Genomic DNA, 20,425 nt, shown 5'->3' with positions numbered 1-20,425 from the left:
AGTTCTCAGACCAGGGAACTCTTTGGCAAAGACATTATGCTGAGGCCAGGATCAAGGGCTGACCATTTCACTGGACACATAATCCCAGGCTGGTTTATCTCGGGACTGGGCAGAGAAACAGGGCCCTCAGGTGCTTCTGAGGGCACTGATGGCAAGGGAGCATCTCAGAACAGGGGGAAAAATAGAGATAAAAAGTGATATACAGGAGCAATGCCGTTCTGACAAAAGCTGCAGGAAAAAAACCCCTGACCTGAGCAATTTGCATTCCAAACAGTACAGCTTTAAGAGATGAAAACCACAACATCTTACTTCCCAAAACTCTTGATGAAAAGAAAACAATTGCGCTGAAAAAAAATGCAGGGGGAATTTTGACACGGCATCATTGTTTTTAAAGGCCGGTGCACAGATAAGACCACTTCAGTCTTTCACAATAACCAGATGACAGTCTTTCGCAGTAAGTCCTCAGAAACATGGTTTCTTACCAATTATAAGTCTCATCCCTATTTGTGCTTTTTTTACCCTTTTTTCCATACCCCCACAATGGTGTTTCATTGGGAAAATACCCGACAGCTGCCAAAGAACAGAGTGTCTCTCCATGGCCAAGGCACCAAGCATAATCCTTAAGACATTTTGCCCGTTTTCCTCTGCACCAGAACTTCAGCCCATTTCTCTCTTCTTGTTTAACGAAAAACAATCAATCAAGCTCCCTCTCTTCCTCCTGTGGGTGATGGTTTGGGAATCTCATTTCCATTTCAATAGCTCCCGTGGACTTACCCAATGTCAAAAGGGAGCATTTCAGTCCTCTACTCAGCCCTTCAACAGGTACAAATTTCTTGTGGGACAGAGGGAAATAAAGGATTAAAAGCTCCATTAGCACATGTTGTTCAGCATCACAGGATACTGTAGTTCCTTCCCATCCAGGAGGGACCAGAGAAATCAATTACTGTGAAAGAGTTTGTCTTTTATAAAAGATCAGCTTTTTCAGGGAAAAAAAAATAAACTGTAGATTCAAGTTCTACTCTGCAAAACTCTCAAAAATTGCAATTTTTTACAGGATTGTCAAATTCATAACATGTAATCCCTTTTTTCGCAACCTCTTACCAACCTCAAGTATGTCAGGAGCTATCAACTGAAGATTTTGCTCAGCTTTCAAGTGTCCAAAACTACAGAAGTTTCTTAACATTAATGAGATTGTCCCACACAGGAGGACACCCTGGTTGGGATGTGAATGACTATTTCTGCCAAAACTCAGCTCCAAAGGAGTGTCTGCTCAGTCTGCTCAGATGTGACCTGTTTACAAGAGAAAAGCAGTAGCAGTGTGCCTGAAGGGTTTTAGGTTTGGGATAATAAGTTCAGAACATTCAAGAGGATCAATCTATTGTAATTATTTTTCATTAAATGTCTGATGAGGAGGACAGAAACAAACATAATTTTCTGAACACGTGTCTGGTTGAAGATGAATGTCTCATAGCAGCAGCCCTTAGCCAATATTTGCCTTCTTTTAGATAACAAGTCACAGCTCCTTCTCTCCAGTAATCACCTGGGCTGTTTAGTTGTTGAATTTGCTGTGCAGTTGACAGGCTTCAGCCTTCCATTTTGTCAGGACTGTTTCTGAATGCATTCACCTCACGAGTCTTTCTGTCCAACTAAGCATAAGCTTCAGAAATCAGCTTGAAAGGCTGAGCTATTGAGCTTTTTCTCAAGTATTTCTTGGTGATGAGGTAAGAAAATTGAGTCTATAGACCAGAGTAAGGAGGTTCTTTTCACTGCCTCTCAGCTGGGCCAGTGGGACCTGCTGTCCCACCTCAGAACCAAGATTTATGTTCACTAGAGGGGTCGGGTAGCCAAAGATATGGGAGCCATGAGCAAGCAAACACTTAACTTCCTACTTGGGATCAACCAAATGATGGCAGACAGCCATTTACACACTTCACTTGTGTCCCGAGCCCACAGGTGAGACGAGCTTGCCTCTCACATGTTCAGGTTACTTCAAGGGCCAAATGCCACCACCAATTCACCTCTTAGGGATAATGGATGAAGTGCAGATGTTCTTTGACCAAGACCAGCTGACCTCTTAGCCTCTGGAGTCAGCTTTTAGTAAATCCTTTGATAATGAGCTGATAAATAATAGGTCACTCCAGCAGAAGAGAAGCTGATCCAGCTGTCTGAAGAAGCCATGAGAAGGTCAGTCATACACTGACAGCGTATCTCATAGATAAGAATAGAGATCAACCAGCCATTCTGTGTCTGTGGAGCAGCAGATTTTCAACCCAGAGTTCATATCTCGTGATGAAGACTAAATTTTCAATCCCATTATCAATCTTAACATTATTCATGAGAGGGTTTTTTCCATACTTCAAGGTATTTGCCTCACAGACTGTTCCTGCTCGTGTTCTGAGGGAGCCACCACCTCACATGAGTGCTGACCACTCCTTTGCAACACAAGAACCCTGGAAAGCACCCTGACCTAACTTCTACATTTCTGCAGCGCTAGCAGAATTCACCTTCTATCAGACAGCAAAGAGCATTGGCCCCATCTTTCCTCTAGTACTGAACAGGCGAAAGGGAGCAACAAAGCACCAGTATCAGCAATGTGGGAAGGAAGACTGTCTTCACTCAGCTAATCATTCCTCCAGTCACACCTTCCAGATAACTTACCTGGAGCACACTGTGGAAAAGTCTGACTGTCACTTCCCAGCTACAGTATCTTGCAACATCTGCTATACTTTTTGTGCCAAGCTTCCTAGAGGTGTAAAATTGCTTTTCCTTATTGTTTGGAAATGTGGTTCCCGTATTAAAACAAATCCCTCAATTCAGAGACATCTTTAATCAGTGATGACAACTTCTTTCAAAAAGAAAGAGCTGTAAAGCATAGTGACACATAAGTGTCTGCAGCTCATTTTGGAGGATTGGTACCTGTGAATGTTTTCCATAACAGATCCAGGCTTGTAGCTAAGGATTGCTGTCTGAAGTTCAGGACACACAAGTCTCCAGGTCAAGCCATGTGCACTGACTCAAGAAGCAAGTTGTTTCTACTAATTGCCTATTTCACAACTACAAGAAAGGAGACAGAAGAGTTTGCTGAGGCTCACATAAAATCAGAAGAGAGGATTCCTACTCCCCATCTTCTGATTATAGTTTATCCCAGGAAGATAACAGGCATCAGGCTAATGGCATCATGCAGAATAAAATAAGGCAGAAAATAACTGCTTGTGGCCACCACAAAGCTCTTAATTCACAGCTCCCCTCCTAATGAATGTGTTATTATCATGCATCCACGATGCGTGGAACGAAGCATCCACCATAAGAAGTATTTTGAAGAAACAATTAGTTGACCATGTATCTACTTTTAATTTATGAAATGGGTGGATATATTGAAGGGAAAACACAGCAGGTCAAGGGATATCTAATGTAAGAGTAGCAGTCTTTCAACACCAGACCAACTGGGAATATAAGATTTGCCATAAAAGCTTTTCATATCCAAATCCTGCCTCTTGCACAAGTCAGAATCTGTGTCTGAGGGAAAGCATTCTTATCCCACAGATCTTCCAGTGATGTGGGAGGTAGGATTATGTGGAAATCCCTCCCAAGTGTTGTAGGTGATGGGCAGGTTAAGGTTACCATTACTCTGGATCAACACATGTAAAATGTAGATCTTTGGAGGTAGCAGCAGCATCTCATTTTGAGACCCCAGCACAGAAGAATTCTGCAGCTGATACTCTCTTTGGTCAATCTGAAAGCAAATCATCTCAGTTTTGGATGGAAAGTTCTGTGAACTGGTGTGCAGATAAGTTTGGCAAATCAGCATTACAGAACAAAATGTTCCCTAAAGACATTTTTGAGTAATGATAATATATACAACTCCTGGGTGGTAATCTAGGCTTGCCTCAAAATCAAATTTAAAATGCGATTGGAAGCAAGAGATCATTACTACAGCCAGCTCTCCCTGAAGAAGTGTTGTGTGTCTTTATCTGATTCAGAGTTCTCAGAGGGAACCACATCCCCACCCATCTGGTTAAGAGAAGCAAGGGGAAATGGGTTCACCTAGAGCAGCATCCAACTCAGAGCAGAGTTTCCTGCAAAGGCCAACACCTGCTATGCTGGCTCAGGACGGTCTAGTAAAGGAGAACATCACATCTAAGTAGTTCTTAACTGTTGGAAAAGAAATGGCATTTTCTTGGTTTCAGTCAGCAGGTGAGAGGTGATATCTCATAATGCAAGAGCTCTGCTGTTAGCACATCAATTTAGAGGTGACAGGAAACTGAGGGTCCCCCTTGACCTGGCAGGGCACATACAAGTTAATAAACACATGTTAAGAACCTCTGTTTTCCCCTATGAGGACACTGTGGACAGTCCAGGTTGTAGGAACAAGCCTTGACAGAGGCGTTCTGCAGTGCCTGAAGAGCTGGAATTACTTTCCCAACACCAGGTCAGCTCCAACGCATTCTCTACATTAGAAGCCCCAACTTAGGTAAGCTAGGGATAATTTTAGGATCTTAGTTATAATCAGGACACAGATGGGTTTCTTTATATTTTCCTTACATGGAATAGTGACAGTAATAATATAGACAACATTGAAGATCTCCAAAGGAAGAAACTCCCTGACAAAATGCAAAAAAAAAGGAAACTAAGTTTAGGAGCAGAACATATTCTGGTTTTACAATAATTAAGTCACAACACCCATTATCTGAGTAAGTGAATTATGTTTCACAAGGGAGCACAGGAACATTTTCTTCAGCTTTGATTCAAATTGTTCACATCTCCCCAGTTTCAGCAGTCCAGTTTAATCCAGTCCGGAATCTCAAGCAACACAACAGCACTCTTCTGTGACTCTGTGGGAAAAACAATTTTTATTTCTGTAACAATTAGATTCTTCAGCTTTGATTTGTCTCCACAACAGTCAGAAAAGCTTCAAAGGAACATGGTGTGAATCATTACTTCGACAAGGACCTGTGCCCTGTGAGCTGTGTGTAGTATACCCAATAAAGCTCCTCTGGGACTACAGCACGCAAACACAACAGGGGCTGCTGGGGTCACCCAAACCCCTTCATTTGGGAAGAAACAAGAGAGCAGAAACTCTCAGAAACAACAGTTGTCCCACTTTACCCTTCAGTGACAAAGGGGATCTCCAAAAAGTCAGGGACACATCTCCCAGCCATCCCCAGAACACCCCTTATACTCCACCCTCTGAGGCACAGAGCACATGGGGGAGGATTTTGCTGTAAATCTCTGAAGGTTGGCAAGAGCTTTCAACTTCCATTGTCTGCAATCATATGTGAATTTAGGAGTCTTTCAAGAAAGAGGAAAGCTATGTTTTATTTGCCATCAACTTGAGACAAGCTCAGCAAGCGAAGAGAGGGGAGCAGGAAGGATTAATACAAACCAGTGCTGAATTACAAACACACACCACAGGTGAGAGGAGGTTTCTTGCACTGCAAGCCCCGTGCAGACCTTTCTAGGAGGGCAAGTCCCCTCTGTACAGCTCTGTCCCATCCCCATGAGACAGCAACAGCTGTCAGCAGCTGCCACACTCAGCTGAATGTCCCTGTGCATTTAGCGGCCCTTTGGGAGGAAACAAGCAGGAACACCGAGTGAGTGGACTGATGTGGCAGTGCCTCTCCAAGGAAACCTCTGCTCCTTCCCTTGAGGCAGCTGCCCCAGGGCAGGACACAGGGCTTTGCTTAGCTGAGCCTGGCCTCCCATGGGACGATGCTGCAACAATTCAGTTTATACATGAGATTTGCAGCCTTACCAGAGAGGAGGCTTCACTTTCACAGGTGGGCTCTTGACACAGCAGCTGCTCCCCACCTCTTGATCATCCCACCTCCTTTACCACCCCTGCTTTCATGGCATTTTCTCCTCCCCCTTCTCATAAAACTTACTTATCTGACCATTTTTCTTCCCTTAGTCTGGCTCCTATTCTCAGAGGAGCCATTTCCCCCTGTCTATTGTTGATATTATTTCTGCTCTGTAAATGCATCTATCATGATTTTTGCTTCTAAGAAGTGAGCAATCACAAGTTCCTCATATTTTTCAGGGAATATGTTTAGCAAGAATTCTGAAAAAGAATGGTTTCTCTTTTTGTCCTGGAAGGTTGCAGGCCTCACAGTACAGGGCAGATTACTAATTACAGCAGAAAACACTAAAACACTAAAACTATTTGCAGCTTAAAAAACAAACAAGAAACAAACCCACATCCCCATATATCCTTTTCTGAGGTTGGAGAGAAGCTCCTGCCTGGCCAGCCTGCTGAGTTAAGAAATACACCACATCCCATTGCTGAAATGCTAATTAATTTTGCAACTAATGAGCTGGTGATAACTCCTTTCCCACACTGGAGATTTGAAGGAAGGCACAGCTTTGATGCACAGTGACACCTTCCCCAGTGGGCAGACAGGATATCCCCAAGGCCACATGCTCTTGTTTTGCTGGGCTGCTAGCTGAGGAAGTGTTTCACACCAAGATGAGTCTTTCCAAAGAATCACCTCTCCACAGAGACCTCTCAGGGTTCAGGGATCAGGAAGGGCTGGCAGTTCCCTACAGGATGAGGAGTCAAGGAGGATAATTCAGCAAGGCAGGGCTGGCCAGCCAGGGCCCCATCCCACAGGACATAAGTGAGACCAGCAGCCAAGTCAGGGGACGGCAGTCAGGGCTGACCCAGAGTTCAAGAGCATTTGTGGTGACAGGGCAGGTCAAGGCAGGAACTCAAAGTGCAGGTCAGTCAGCTCCAGTGACAGTAACCACAGTCAGGCACAGTCTGGTGGTCACTAGGCAGGTCAGACATCAAACTGGGAAGTCAGTCCACAGATCAGGGTCCCAGTCTAAGGTCCACAGCCAGGCACGGGCATGGATGCACAGAGTGGGAGACAGGTACACCTACACCACAGCTCAGGGAGCAATGGCAAGTCATGGACTGAGTTTAAATGGAGCCCCTGAGCCCCTGGACAGGAGAGTGAGTGGAGGCCCCATAACAGGCTCATCAGGGTAATTACACACAGGGCCCTGACACTTCATCTCTGCAGCCCAGAGTCATGGCCAGCCAGCAAAGGAGATGCCCACAGATCCCATGCCATCTAAGTACAAATGTTCATACCTGGGAGCCCAGAGATTACAGATGGATTTTGCCACTGTTCCTTTTAGTCTTCACAATAGGCATAAAGGTACCTTGTCCCCTCCCTAGGAAATAAGAGGGATGATATTTTGTATTACAGAGCAGCCTGTGTCTTAGGCATCTAAAGAAGGTGAAGCAATAACCAGGAACTGCTTTTCCTCCCCACATGCTGATGTGCCTCAGGGCAGGGAAAAGCAGCTGCAGGAGCAGCAGGGCACCTCCCAGAGCATCAGCACAGCAGCACAGAGGCAAAGACAAACAAAGATGCAGGAAGTGATTATACCTTCTCACAACAGAGTTGCAGAGCTGAGTAAGCACTTGGTTATTTGAGTTTGTCGATAAGTGTGGGGCTTTCATTGGATACAAACAACCTAAACCCAACAACACAACCGGTGGCAGTTGTTCCTATCAGCAAGGGAAGTTAAATAACCTCCTCCAGTGGATACTGCCAAAGCAGAACATGTGGGATAAGAGAGACAGTAGCATTAGAGAGGCTGGAAATTGGCCAAGACAACTTGTGCATATAGAGAGGCTCCCTCATAACTCAGGAGTTGTGCAGTGTTTCAGGAGCATCATGGAATGCTCCTTTCTGGGTGACATTTAACTCAGCCTTCAGATCCCAGGCAAGAATGCACTCTGCAGTAACTGGTGATGTCCAGTAATCAAAACCAGTGAAAGCTTTCCATTCTGTTGCTGAGCTGTATCCCTGCCACAGTACTCTCTGACCCTGGGTCAGAACATACAAGCTTACAATCAGAAAGATTTAATGAAAAGCATGCAACAGCCAGAGATCCTGCTGCCAGGGAAGCAGGGGAAGAGAGAGAGAGGAAAAATATATCTAATGGCTTATAAAGAAAAAAGCACGTGCACTTCCCAGCAGAGGATACAGTCTTTTAAGCCATCCCACTTGGGGGAGCTTCCCCTAACTCTCTTCCTTGAAGGCAAAAGATAAACAGATCATGGGGCCAGTATAAGGGCTGTGCAGCTGCACAAGTCTCTTGGAAGGTCCCTTTTGTATTGCCTTGGCCTGTTCTTCAAGCTCAGAGGGAAGGTTAAGTTGAAGTCACCTGCTCTCTGATCCCCTGTGTACGCAGATCCGGCAGCGAAAGCACACTCAAGCCATCGCAAAGGGAGGGGCAGGTTCTGCCAGGTACAGGATTTATGAAGTTAGTCTTTTTGAAGTGAAAAATAAAGGAAAAACTCCTGCAGTTTTACTTTCAGAAAAACAGTTCTGGGAATACGCATTTCCCTGACACAAGTTCCATTTAGAGATGACATTAAGCAGTGCTCAAAAACCCCTCCGAGGAGTTGTAAGACCTGCTGACACCAATATGAGGAAAGTAGAGAGTCTGGCTTCCCATTCTGAGAAAACCAGCAGTCAGCATCGCTCCTCTGGGTTGGTTGTGCTCAAGAGGAAAGAGGGCAATGAAACATGCCCACACCTTCCAGCAGAGAGCTTCTTTTTCATCACCAGTTCCCACCTCAGCCCAGTCCAGCTCTTGCCCAGCTCTCTCCATCTACCTATCAGTTTGTAGGCAGCTGAAACTTCTCAAGAAAATACAACTTGTCAAACATTACACTTCCAAATTCCCACTGTAGTGCCTTTCCCTTTGTCTTATGGCCCCTCTTGTGCATGGCAGCCTCACTCCTCCCCAGAAGTTCTCATTTCTTAGAGGATACTTCCCTGAGCAAGCTGAGAACTCCCCATTTACTGCTTATATGGTCAGTGAGGGCACTAAGGAAATAATCTGAGACTGCAAACAATTTAGGGTTTATCAGGAGATCAGTCATCCTTGGGAAGCTCTGTTTTTGCTGATGCATCTTTTGTGGGACTAAAAAAATTAACAACGTTTGCTCCAGGCTTAAGTATCTCAGAAAGGCTGCATCAACCATATGAGTCCACGCCAAGGATCCACCTAGCCCACCCTGTCTCCAACATAAACTATGAGTTGACACCTAGGAAAGAGGAAGAACAGCACAAAAACACGTGGTACTTCCTTTCCCAAAGCCAAGTTATTTACTTAGCCTTCAACCATTTTCAGCTGACAAGACCTTTTCTGGCCTTAGAGTGTTTGTCTATTTAGTGGTCCCTAATAAATTTTGCTTTCAAATACCACTATCTTCCTTTGAACACAAGAATACACCTTGCACCCACAACACCCTTTGATGAGAAATTCTCCAGGTCTAAAACCTGGTACATCCAGAACCAGCTCCCTTCATTATTTGACATCTGACCCCACTGTCCACATTTGCTGGCCTCCAGTCCCTGCATGGAAAAAGGTAGTAACAGCCAGTCCCTATCCATTCACTTCATGCAGCTCCAGATTTTGTAGGTTTCTGTCACATTCTCCCCCAAATAATTTATTTTCCAGGCTGAAGTGTCCCAGACTGCTCCAGTGCTTCTTTTGTGGGAGCTTCCACATCTGAACTCAGAAAGTCATACACAGCAGAATGGGATGGGGTTTGGTGCTTTCCCACTTTTGGGGTGGGAAGACATTATATTCCACCCCTCTGACTGGGCTCTGTTCTTCAGAAGGGAATTTGACTTGAACTTTCACAAGGCTTTTACAAAAGAAAAGAAAACACACACAAACTTTCCTCTTTTACAATCACTTTTCCTTCATTTGAAATCCAAGGGAACACTTCGAAAGCAAAACTACTGCTCTTCTAAAACCACAAGGTCCCCTTCTCAGAAGGGCCAAACAAAAAGTTATGACTCAGACACGGGGCTTTAAATTCCTCATCCTATTATCCAAACCTTTGACTTCCAACATTTCTCCATTTCTCTGAGGGTGTCATAGGTCAACCTGATCTCACAATCTGTTGGATTGATCTTGGAGACCCACAGCACTTCTCAAATACCATTTGGTCAACTCAACAGCACGTAGAAGCAGCACTACATAGCTGCACGTTGAGATGCATTTTATCACCCCCTAGTCAGCCTGGAGGAATTCACTGGCTGTCCAGAGGATCAACACATCCATAGTGCTGTGATGCTTTGATATTAGATTACAACACTGAGGGCTTTTAAAATTACTATTTTTATATTTCTAGATTTTAAGAAGGCAGTAGGAATATTCATATTGGTCTCCTGCATAAAAATGTTCTTGGATTTCATCTGATGTCCCAGATTTCTTCTGGCTGAGATAGCAAGACAGTTTCTTCAGAGGTTTCAAGTGATAAAACCACAACTGCATCCCTTGGTAATTGGTGCCACAAGTTATTCAACTGTTGCTGATCAGTCACTGTTAAAACCATGTACCTTATTTTTCTAGCTTACATTTATCTAACTTTAATTTCTAGCTGCTGGCTCACATTGTGCTTTCATGTGTTTTTCATCCACACACAGGCATCACTTTTCCCAGTGAAATTCACCCCTGCCTTTTAGGCTGACACAGCAAATGACATTCAACAGTTTTGGCCAGGAAGGAAAGTATCCTGCATCCTGCTGCATGTGTAAGGGTGCCACTGAATTCAGACAATCAAGTCTAAAAGCAACATCTGCTTTGTAATTAAGGCTTGCTTAGAGCTATAAGACCTCCTCTCAGGATAAGCAACATCCCCCCAGCACCCTGTTTTTGGAGCTTTCTGAAAGGGTGGCCTGAAGCAGCCACTCAGCAAGGCTGGCAGCAGTTGACTACTTTTAGCATTGCTGTTGAATTACTGCCATCATCGACCAAAGTTATGAATTGAAGGCAGTCCAATAAAAGACAGCAAGTGCCACCAAAGTTGCAGAGAAAGTTTTGTAACCCTTCCCCAAGGGGAGACATATGTGGGCAGGGGTGAGCACACGTTCCCCCCAGCAGCTCTGCAGTACGTGGCTGTGCTGCCACCCATGACCCTGCCCCTGCTGCTGTGCTTGAGAAACAACAGCACATTTACCCCTTACCTAAGAATCTGGGCCAAGCTTGAGGCTGGCTTCTCCAGCTGAAAGGTCTCTTGTCCCATGACACAGGCTTTCTGGAGGCTGATGCAGGGCCCAACAGAGCCAGCTGGGACCAAACTGCAAACAGAGAATTTTGAGAATGTAAGTTAGAGTCCCATGGGCCTGGCAAGGGCCTAAAGAGGCAGAAAAGGAGAATCCAGCTCTCCCTGTGAGCTGTGGTACCACTGTCCATCTCCAGGACAGTGATGCTGTTCTCAATTACAGCAGGAAAACATATTTGTAACAGCAGCACCATGAACAGTCTGTCCCCCCCCCAATGACACAATGAAGGAGGCATCTGGTGCAGCCAAGCAGCACCAATTGGCATTATCTTAACACTGTGGGCTGTAAATTGAGCCAGAGCTGCTTGTATTGGATAACCTTGGCCAGAAGGTCCCTGCAGCTCCATACCAACTCCCCGAAGCAGCAGCTCTGAGCAGATCCTTGGACACCAGCAATGAATTGCCACAGTCTTACAAAAACAGCTGCCAGGCTTTCCTCTCCCAATCTCAGCCTCGACAGAAGTCATGTGGGCAAGATGAGGCTTGGCAAAAAGGGCATGTCTGAGTGTTAAGACTAGGAATTTCCCCACTCTAGGCCAGTGGAGGAACAAAGAACAAAGGGGAACCAGCCCCCCACATTTAACTGGGTTGTTGATAGAACAAATCTATTTTCCTTCTGTCTGTTGTCGAGATCTGGAGGATTTTTTTTCCATAAGAAAACTGACAGTAGGATATGTACATGAGATACAGGGAGCAGATCACTCCCTTGCTGTGCCAATTAGTCTCTCCCAAATGACACTCCCTCTTATTAATTCCAGGTACTTCTCAGTGTAGGAGAGGTTCCAGACAGGACTGATGCTTGGACAGCTGGGACTCGTCCCTGCAGCCCAGAGCCAGGACAAAGCCAGTCCTCCAGGTAGACTGTGCGTCACAGCCTAGGAAAATTCCTGCTTTCTCTTGTGCCTGAGGCATGTGCACACACACACGTCCCAGATCCAGCTGCAAAGCAAACCTGCTCTAGTTTGGGTTTGGAATTAGCAGGCACAGGAAAAAGGCTGAAATCTGACTCCAAATCTCCATTATTGATTTGGCCCAAGTCTTCCCCTTTCCATGCCTTGAAACCTTTTCTCCCCCCTTACCCACATGCAGCCCCCTCAGCCACGGGATCACCAAGCAGTATTCACCAACTAATCTAAATAAGCACCCTGTGTTTCCCAGCCTACCAGGATGGAAAACCTGTCTGACAGCCCAAGTTCCTGCAGGAAACATGATGAGGTGCTAAGAAAATAATTGTGCTTACATATTCTTTGGGCTGAAACAGCTGCTTTTGTAGCTGGATGGGTTTTTGGCTGGCAGTCTGCTCTCCCTACAAGTTGTCTCTACAAGACACTCCATTTACTTCCTGTTCCCTAGCAAGTCCCTGCAGGAGAGCAAAGAAACCGGGATTACACATATACAACAGAGCCCAGCCAAGACACACAATCCAAATTCCCAGACAAAGTACAAGACAAATATAAGCATCACAGAGGAACAAACATAATATGGGCTTAAGTCTTGCATGAGCCATCTGTAAATGTGATCTAACAGCAAGGCTGCACCTTCCAGCCTGGCAAATTCCATAAATGCAAGGTCTGCAACACATCAGATCTCAGGGAGAGAGACAGGAGGCATCAGGGATTTAGGAAGAGGCTTTAGAGTTTCAACATCACCTTGAATGACGCAGAACCACTCACTCGAATGGTGGCTGGTGCACGGATATAAAATGAATGGGTTCTCTGAGTCCCAACCCAGTTCTGCACAACTGGAGCTACAGGGCCCCAGGTTTTTTGTTGGGAAGGGAGGAAATTAAAAGAAAACTGTCTGAGCTGTCCTCTCCCTGTATGTCTGAGACAGGCATGCAGTGCCCCTAACACCATCAGAGCACCTGATGTCTGAGTGATGCTATCAGGGTACCTCCAGCTGTACTACCTGCCACAAGTGAGCCAATAGCAGGTTAAAGAAGGAATAAAGGAATGAAGCAACACTGCCAAGCCATGGCCAGATGGCCGATCTTCCATTCTTAGTTTTCCCAAAATATTTCTCTGGGCTCCCAACACAATACTCCAAACAATAAATTTCCTTCATAAGATTAACAAATCTAAAGGCTGACTTCCACCCATGCAGGATTTAACATAATACTTACTAGTAAAACACCCAGAGTGAAAACTTTGAGTATCTAAGTAGAACCTGGTCTTCACAGTTTCCTCCTCTGCTCAGAAGGAGCCTGAGACCTCAGTTACCAAGCAGACACAGCATGTCCCACTCACCAGAGGGGAAATCCCGCCGAATCTGACCGCATTGTCAGCCCAGCAGGAAGCATAAATCTCACAGGAAAGGCTATTCTAGTGATGTTTCCAGGATAGTTTTGCAGATCAGAGACACTTTGGATCAAAGCCAAGACAGAGCTGGCCAGCACCTCCAAGGTGGTGGCTAAGTGGAAAATCTCCACAGGGGTAGAAAAAATAGAGGTAGGCACTTTTTCTGAAGTTCCAATTATTCATGAAAGCAATGCGAAGTTTTTCTCTCTCCCTAAAATGTTGCATTTCTTTTGGCAGCGGGGAAAAAGAACTCTCTCCCCATCACACAGGCATATTTCCCTACTAATGAAGTGAAAGAGTTTACAAAAACTGAAAAGGAAAAAAATATTCTGCCACAACAGTCATGATTATAACAAGTATTTTTAGTATTTGCCATGAATAGGTAACATCCAACCAACTCCACTTCACACAGTTGACACTTCTTCAGGAAACAACCGTCAGTGCCACAAGGACATTTTCTGTCCTGTTGGCAGGGGGGCAGTGAGCTGCAGACAGCAGCTCAACCAACTCTATTCAAGTGCTTTGCTGAGCTGGTGTCTAAGCAAGGAAATGCTAAGGGAAGCCTGGAGCCAGAGCATTTCCCATGAGACAGTGAATCAAGACCTTCCTCCCTCCTGTGAGTCAGTGTCACAGGAGGCAAACTGCAGACGACTTGTGGCTGGCTGAAGCTGCAGCTATGGCACTGTGAGCCTGGCTCCTCCGGATGCCTGCACGGAGACGGAAGGGAAGCAGGACAGGAGACCTGCTGGGGAGGCCCCATGTTGCAGCTGCTTCTGTTTCAAAGCCTGGCCAGCATCAGCTGTGCTGAGGAGATATCAGAGGGGTAGCAGGCACCTCTGGCCTGTGCTTCATGCACAAAAGCAGAAGAGAACAAGAAAGAACAAATCAAAAGACTCAGAGCAAAAAGCGAGCTAAGGGCTGGGAAGAGAAACACATTCTGGGTCACAAAGAACGAGGAAAGCACACAAAAACTATCCAATTACCTGCTGCAGAGAAGATGGCAGGATCACCTCATTTCTTACAATGCACAGATCCCTTGAGAAAATGCAGCTTTGTTGCCACTCCATCCTGCTTCAGAGGCTTTCTTTTATGCCCGTGGCTCTCCTTAGCCTCCTGACTCTGATTCTCTCCATCTGGGTCTCTGCTGTCCACGAGCAAAGGAGGGACACTACTGGAGAGCAAAACAGCTTGTGTGCTTCTGAGAAACCTACATTCCTCTCTAGTCACTAAAACACCACAAACCAAGAAATGGTGATTTCATGAGAGAAAACAAGAGCAGGGAAAAAGGAAGATTATTTATAAAACCAGCCAAGTATTAGAAAGTAAAGTTGTTGCATTCACATATAACACAAAGCCTCTGGTTCTGCGTGACCACATCAGAGCCTGCAAGGATTACTAACAGCCTCTGCATGGGTTTTCTGCCCACACCCCTTCACCAAAGGGTACCCACAGCTAAGAGAACACGTGTCTCCCTCTTGCTTACTTATTTGGAGCTCCTGTTTGGAAATTCAAACTCAGAATACTGAGAGAGGCTATTTCCAAATACTTCTTAGGTGGTTATTCACACACCTGCAATATTCCGTAAGCATTTGTCATTGCTGGTTATCTTAGCAAGCACTGTTTGCAAAGCAGAGGTGAAGGAATGGTGCAAGGACAAGCTGTTCACATCCTCCCTTAAAACAGGCCCCACTGTTGTGTAGCATGGCTGAAGCACATAGACAACCTCTTCCTAAAGGGTTCCACGAAGCCTTTACTACAAGCCCCCCAAGCAACCTACCTATCCCTTCCTAATCCTTAACTACCTAAGAAAGCCTTCCCCTTCCAAAGTTTCATGCTGTATCAGCCGTAACAGCCTGCCTAAAAGCAGGGAAATGTGATGAAACATCAGAAAGAAACAAATGTGTGCAAGGAAACCCTGCAATTTCAATCCATCTCAGACAGTCAGACAGAAGAATAGGAGGTGAAACCCCAGCTCTGGTGAGAACTGCAGCAGTCTGGCAAACTATTCAAGAGCTGCTTCAGGTACTGTGCTGAGGAGGTGCTGCAATCTCCACCCCGGGATGGAGAGAGCACAAAACTGAATTTTAAAAACCCATGGAAAATAAAACCATGAAGGACTGTAAGTTAAGTCTTCATCAGTTCCCACTGCAGGGCCAACTTCTGTGAATAGCCCTCATAAACACCCTCGAGACACTCCTTGTTTTTCTCTTTCCCTTCAGGAGTTCCCCCCTACCTGTGAGCTACCCACTTGCTTGTGTGCTTTCACATAGACAGTTTCATCAGTGGCAAACAGCAGTGCATGGATTGCACTCAAAAGCATGGTCTCTACTTCTTCAGTCCCCAGGGAGACTCCTGTAAATTGGACCCACAAGTGAAGGGAAGAAAAGGCACCAGGATTGAGTAAAACAGAGTGGCTTAATCTAACAGTTGTTGGAAGGGCCAGTCTGGATTGCACTGTGACTCTGTAGGCTCATGTCTCCAGCACTGGAGGTGCCTCCATGAGCCAATTCAATTCACTGAACTGACAGAAAACTAACAGTACAAAAAACCACTGCAGCAGTGATGGGCTCAGCCATCTTCCCTGGCTGCATCCACCTAGTGCACGTGAAACTACGGCAATGATGTGTCCAAACCAGGGATTTTGAGCTGAAGGAGCAAGTTTTGTGCACACTTAACTGACTTTGCTGGGCTCATGAGCCACTTTTCCCAACTTTCCCCTTATCCATCTTAATATCTTTTGTGATTTAGAACAATCTCTCTCTCTGTGCATGCATAGTACAAGAGGCTCCCATCTCTGATGGGAGGGCTCCACACATCAAATATCAGCAGCAAAGCCCCGTCTCTCCTACCTCACTGCTGGATAGGGACATTTTCTTCCTCACATAGGAGATAAGCAACAGGATCTGTGCAAGTCACGTTCCCTGCAAGGCAAAGCAGCAGCAGGTAAGGTCAGTGGACACTCCTTACAAGGAAGTGTAACATTCCCTCACTCACACACCGGGAACAACCGTAGCCACCCTAAAGGGTGGGGGAGAGATAGTGCTGTGAGGCAGCACAAGGAGGTAACGGAGGAAACCAAGAAATACGTGGATTCATTCACAAACCAGACTCAAAAGGACAGAGGGTAGGTGTTTCTACTGACACACCTGCAAAGGCAACTGAAAGAAGTGACAGAAAGCTACAGCAGACATCAATCCCTGCTCCCACCAAGTCCTCCCAAAAACTTGCACTGAGAGATAGAAGTCACACCTCTTGGGTCCCAAAGCAGTATTGATCCATTAGGCTCTACTGTCTCTGGCCTGTGGATGAAAAGCATTTCTGGGTAAAAACAAGGACACTGCTAAGTCTTCCTTACAGTTTCAAGTTAAAATGAGGAAGGCAGCCCAAGGTCCTTGTCACAGCTGCCAGTCACTACAGTATTACATCAGCCACAATGTTATAATTCCAAAGACAGGCTATCATGAAAGTTAAATAAGGAGGCTGAATCAAACCTGTGATACTCCCAAAAGATAACCTGAAGTTTAATTAAAAAAAAAAAAAAGGAAAAACAAACAAAAAACCCCAAATAAGTGCTCTACTCCTTTCTGTAGTTATTTTTAATCTAGGGTGGACTATGTCGTCCTGGAACTGAGTCAAATGAAAAGGAGACATTCAAAGCACTTTATTCTCCCTCTGCTGCCCCTCTGCTCTGTGTCAGTCATCACTTCAGGGTTTGTAAATGCTTAGTGGGATTTGCACAGGGCCAGGCAAGTCAGGCTCTTCCATTTACTGCCATACAACAAATATATTCCGGTAAATGGCTGTTCTCCTGCCAATGCCTTCTGTTTTCCAACTCATTACATTTTCTTTAGAGACTTTCTTTCAGACAAGTGGATAACCAGAGCCTTGGGTTGACTCCATATGTGGATCCTGCCTCTCAGCAGTGCCAGTTAATCCTTTGCAGAACTCCTGCTCGTGTAGGAAGCAGGTACAAAATCTCTCCCCCCCATGCCGGACCCAGTTTATTTGCTCCTGTTTCCGCTCCCTCTTCACCGTCAGTCAGCCCACAAAGCACCGACTGCTTCTCTGCCCGAGGCTCTCCCCAGCTGCCTCCCTGCCTTTCCTGCCGGGCTTTCCCAAGCCAATAGCCAAGGAAACCTGTCCACACCTAGGCAGGCTGGGGCTGTGCCGTTGTTTTGGGCAGTGACGTGTGCTCGGGGTGGAGGTCACCATTGTTTCAGCTCCCTGATTCCACAAAGGAGTGTGAATAATTTCTTACAGCTGCAGTAAATGAAGAGTGGCAGCTACACCCAACCCACAACATTATACACCATTTGTTTTCCTCTTACCTGCCAAAAAGAGCGTTTCTTCCTTTTACCATGAGAAGGTGCCTGGGTTGCAGTGTCACCTAGGCATAAGCCACTGCCTTCAGTGGGATTGTTCTCAAACATGTGGACTATACTGTTGCACAGACAGGGTCACCTTGCCCTGAGCCTAAGAACTCCTGGGGCTGTTTGGATCAGAAATCAGAGCCGGACTCCCTCTCTCACACATCATCACGTCTCCCTTCATAAGGAAGGGATACAGTGGATAATGCAGCTGCCATCTGTGGTGCTCAAACAAAGCAGTTTGACAGCACTAACAGAAATATACAACTGTGCTGTGGAAAGCAGATGCATTTTCACAGAAATGAAGTACCTCTCATTGAGCCCATGAAAAGTATTTCTTGCAGAGAAGTTGCACAAGAGTCAGTCTGAAATTCTCTAATTTGTCTCAAGAGGTATCCAGCTCTTAAGGTGCTCTCTGAGTTGAGGAGTGCAATCACACGCCAACCTTTGGCTTCTTTGAGCACCACGTAAAGAAGAAAAAACAGTAGGAAACATCCCCCCTTCCCCCCTCCCTCCCTCGTGTAGCATGAAGGTTATGTACAAGAACTAAAACATTACAGCCAGAAGCCTTATTTTGCAGAAGATAATCTCATTTTTCATATTCAGTGCAACATTAAACCCATCCTCCCAAAACTGAGCTGTGCCAAGGCTTGTGAGCTTAGAGTGAAATTATCACCAACAGAAAAGTTTCACTGCCCCAGCAAAAAATGAGGAGCAGTGGAAAACACAAACAAAATGCCACAAGTGGTGAAAAGTAAAAGGGGGTGGTTTAGACACATCCCATCTCGATATGCAATGTTTCAGCAACCAGGGTGAGGAAATGGGTTTTCCTTTTAAGCAAGGTTGGGCCAGATCCTTGGCTAGAATAAATTTGGTGCTGCCCTCCTGAAATCAGTGGATTGTTGCTCATTCACAGCAGCTCAGGGTCTGGGACATGGTTTTATACTGACAGTATCACAGTAATGTAATTCTAAATTAAAATCATGTGGAGATGCTGTTTTGATACAATATTGTTAAATACTAAATATACCAACTGAACTGAACTAAAATGAACTTAAAATGGGAGGGAGTAAAAGGAACGCCTCTCTATTGCAATGTGGATTCAGAGGCTAGAAAGAATTGCAGAACAATTTGATGAAATCCCTTGAAGCATTCTCACTGACTAGTTAGTCTCTTCATTCTGGAAGGCTTCAGGATTTAACACATTTCCTCATGCTCACTAAGAGCTCACTGTAACTCCTGCAGCCAAAAGCACCAAGGATGCCAAGCACAGCTACACGAACTGGCAGAGAAGTGACTGTAATGGTGATCCTCTCACTAGCCCCCAATGGCACAGGTGGCCAAGAGGGGCCTGCCAGGCTTGAAGCTGGTGAGTCCTGCACAGCATCCCACTGCCAGCTCAACTGCTGCAACCAGCTGAGAGAAACCAAAGGATATTCTTCAGCTGCAGAGACAGAAACAGCACCCTGGGAACCCCTTGAGCATCACAGCAACCAGGCAGGGGAGACATTGCAACCACTTGTGCAACTCTGTCTCACTTAGTCACACTTAGGTGGATGTGAGCAGGATTACTGCAGCCATGCTCCAAGTAGGGAGTGATAGATTTCTCACGGAGCCTCCCCAGGCACCCTCCTCCCAGTTGCTGTTCTCCCTCCTAGGTCTGTCCTCCCCACCACGGCAGTGACCTTCCGATCCGCCTTGCCCTGTCTGGCCAAACCCCAATTCCCCCTGGTCCCAAGCAGCCAGGCCTCTCATCCTCTTTTGGGATCAGCCAGGACGATACTAATTCCCTGCTGAAGTGGGTGGCAGTCTTTATTATGTTTCAGGCCTGAGAAATCTCACCAGTGCACCAAGAACCACAGGGCTCCTTCCTAATTACACAGCAGAGCACTGCATGATTCATGTCAGCAGCTCCCTGGCCCCCTCACCTCCGTCCTTGCCGTGTGTGACACAACAAATCCAAGTGGAAGTGATTAGCAGGTTGCAACCACAGCCTCCTGCTCCCCAGCACCATTAACAAACCGGGCGCCAGGAGCGCGCCGGCGGCCGCAGCCGGAGCCTGTTGGATCACGCTGCTCCTCAGCATTGCAACATCGGAAGTTGCACTTTAAAACCCATCGCCTGGGTTGCTCTCGGATTTCCCAATGAAGGCTGGAGGAGGAGGAGGATGGAGAACCCAGGCTGACAACATTAATATATGCATTTTTAAATTCCCAGGGGAGGTTCAAAAATTAGAACTTGCTCTGGGGCCCCTTCTGTTTTTGTTTTTCCCTTCCCTCCTCTCTTTCCTTTTGGTCTGATTAACTTTGGTGACTGGCTTGCACAATTTTATCAGGTTGGGCCTGATGAATCATTCATCTCCAGCAAGCAACAGTGAGAGATTGCAGGCCAGGCAGGATCTGTGTTGCAGTAACCAAAAACAGCAAAAAAACCACTCCCACCAAGAGAGGGAATGGGGACAGGGAAAAAAAGAGACAGTGGGCCAAGAGCACTCATGGACAGCTTTCCGATGTCTGGTCTCAGACAACTAGCAGCACATTCATTTGTAAGGCTGCCAGACCTCCTAGGAAACTAAAAGGCTGCTGTTATTTATAAAGCTAGATGTAGCTGTTCTGCCTGTGTGCAAGACTGGCTCATTATATTTATAGGTACCTGTCCCATTC

General features: G+C 45.9%; 1 long non-coding RNA gene across 1 annotated transcript in view; it reads right to left on the bottom strand.

Annotated features, from left to right (window-relative positions):
• Positions 1 to 20,425, bottom strand: part of LOC135420382 (uncharacterized) — a 249,349-nt gene that overhangs the window by 212,411 nt on the left and 16,513 nt on the right. The window contains exons 4-5 of the long non-coding RNA XR_010433501.1: positions 16,245 to 16,316; positions 11,001 to 11,114 (exon numbers count right to left, since the gene is read on the bottom strand). This is a non-coding gene — a long non-coding RNA (uncharacterized LOC135420382). The remainder of the gene's footprint in view (positions 1 to 11,000; positions 11,115 to 16,244; positions 16,317 to 20,425) is intronic.

Source organism: Pseudopipra pipra, chromosome 11, assembly GCF_036250125.1.
Source record: "Pseudopipra pipra isolate bDixPip1 chromosome 11, bDixPip1.hap1, whole genome shotgun sequence".
Classification (NCBI taxonomy): domain Eukaryota; kingdom Metazoa; phylum Chordata; class Aves; order Passeriformes; family Pipridae; genus Pseudopipra; species Pseudopipra pipra.
This window is presented reverse-complemented; position numbering and strand designations above follow the sequence as displayed.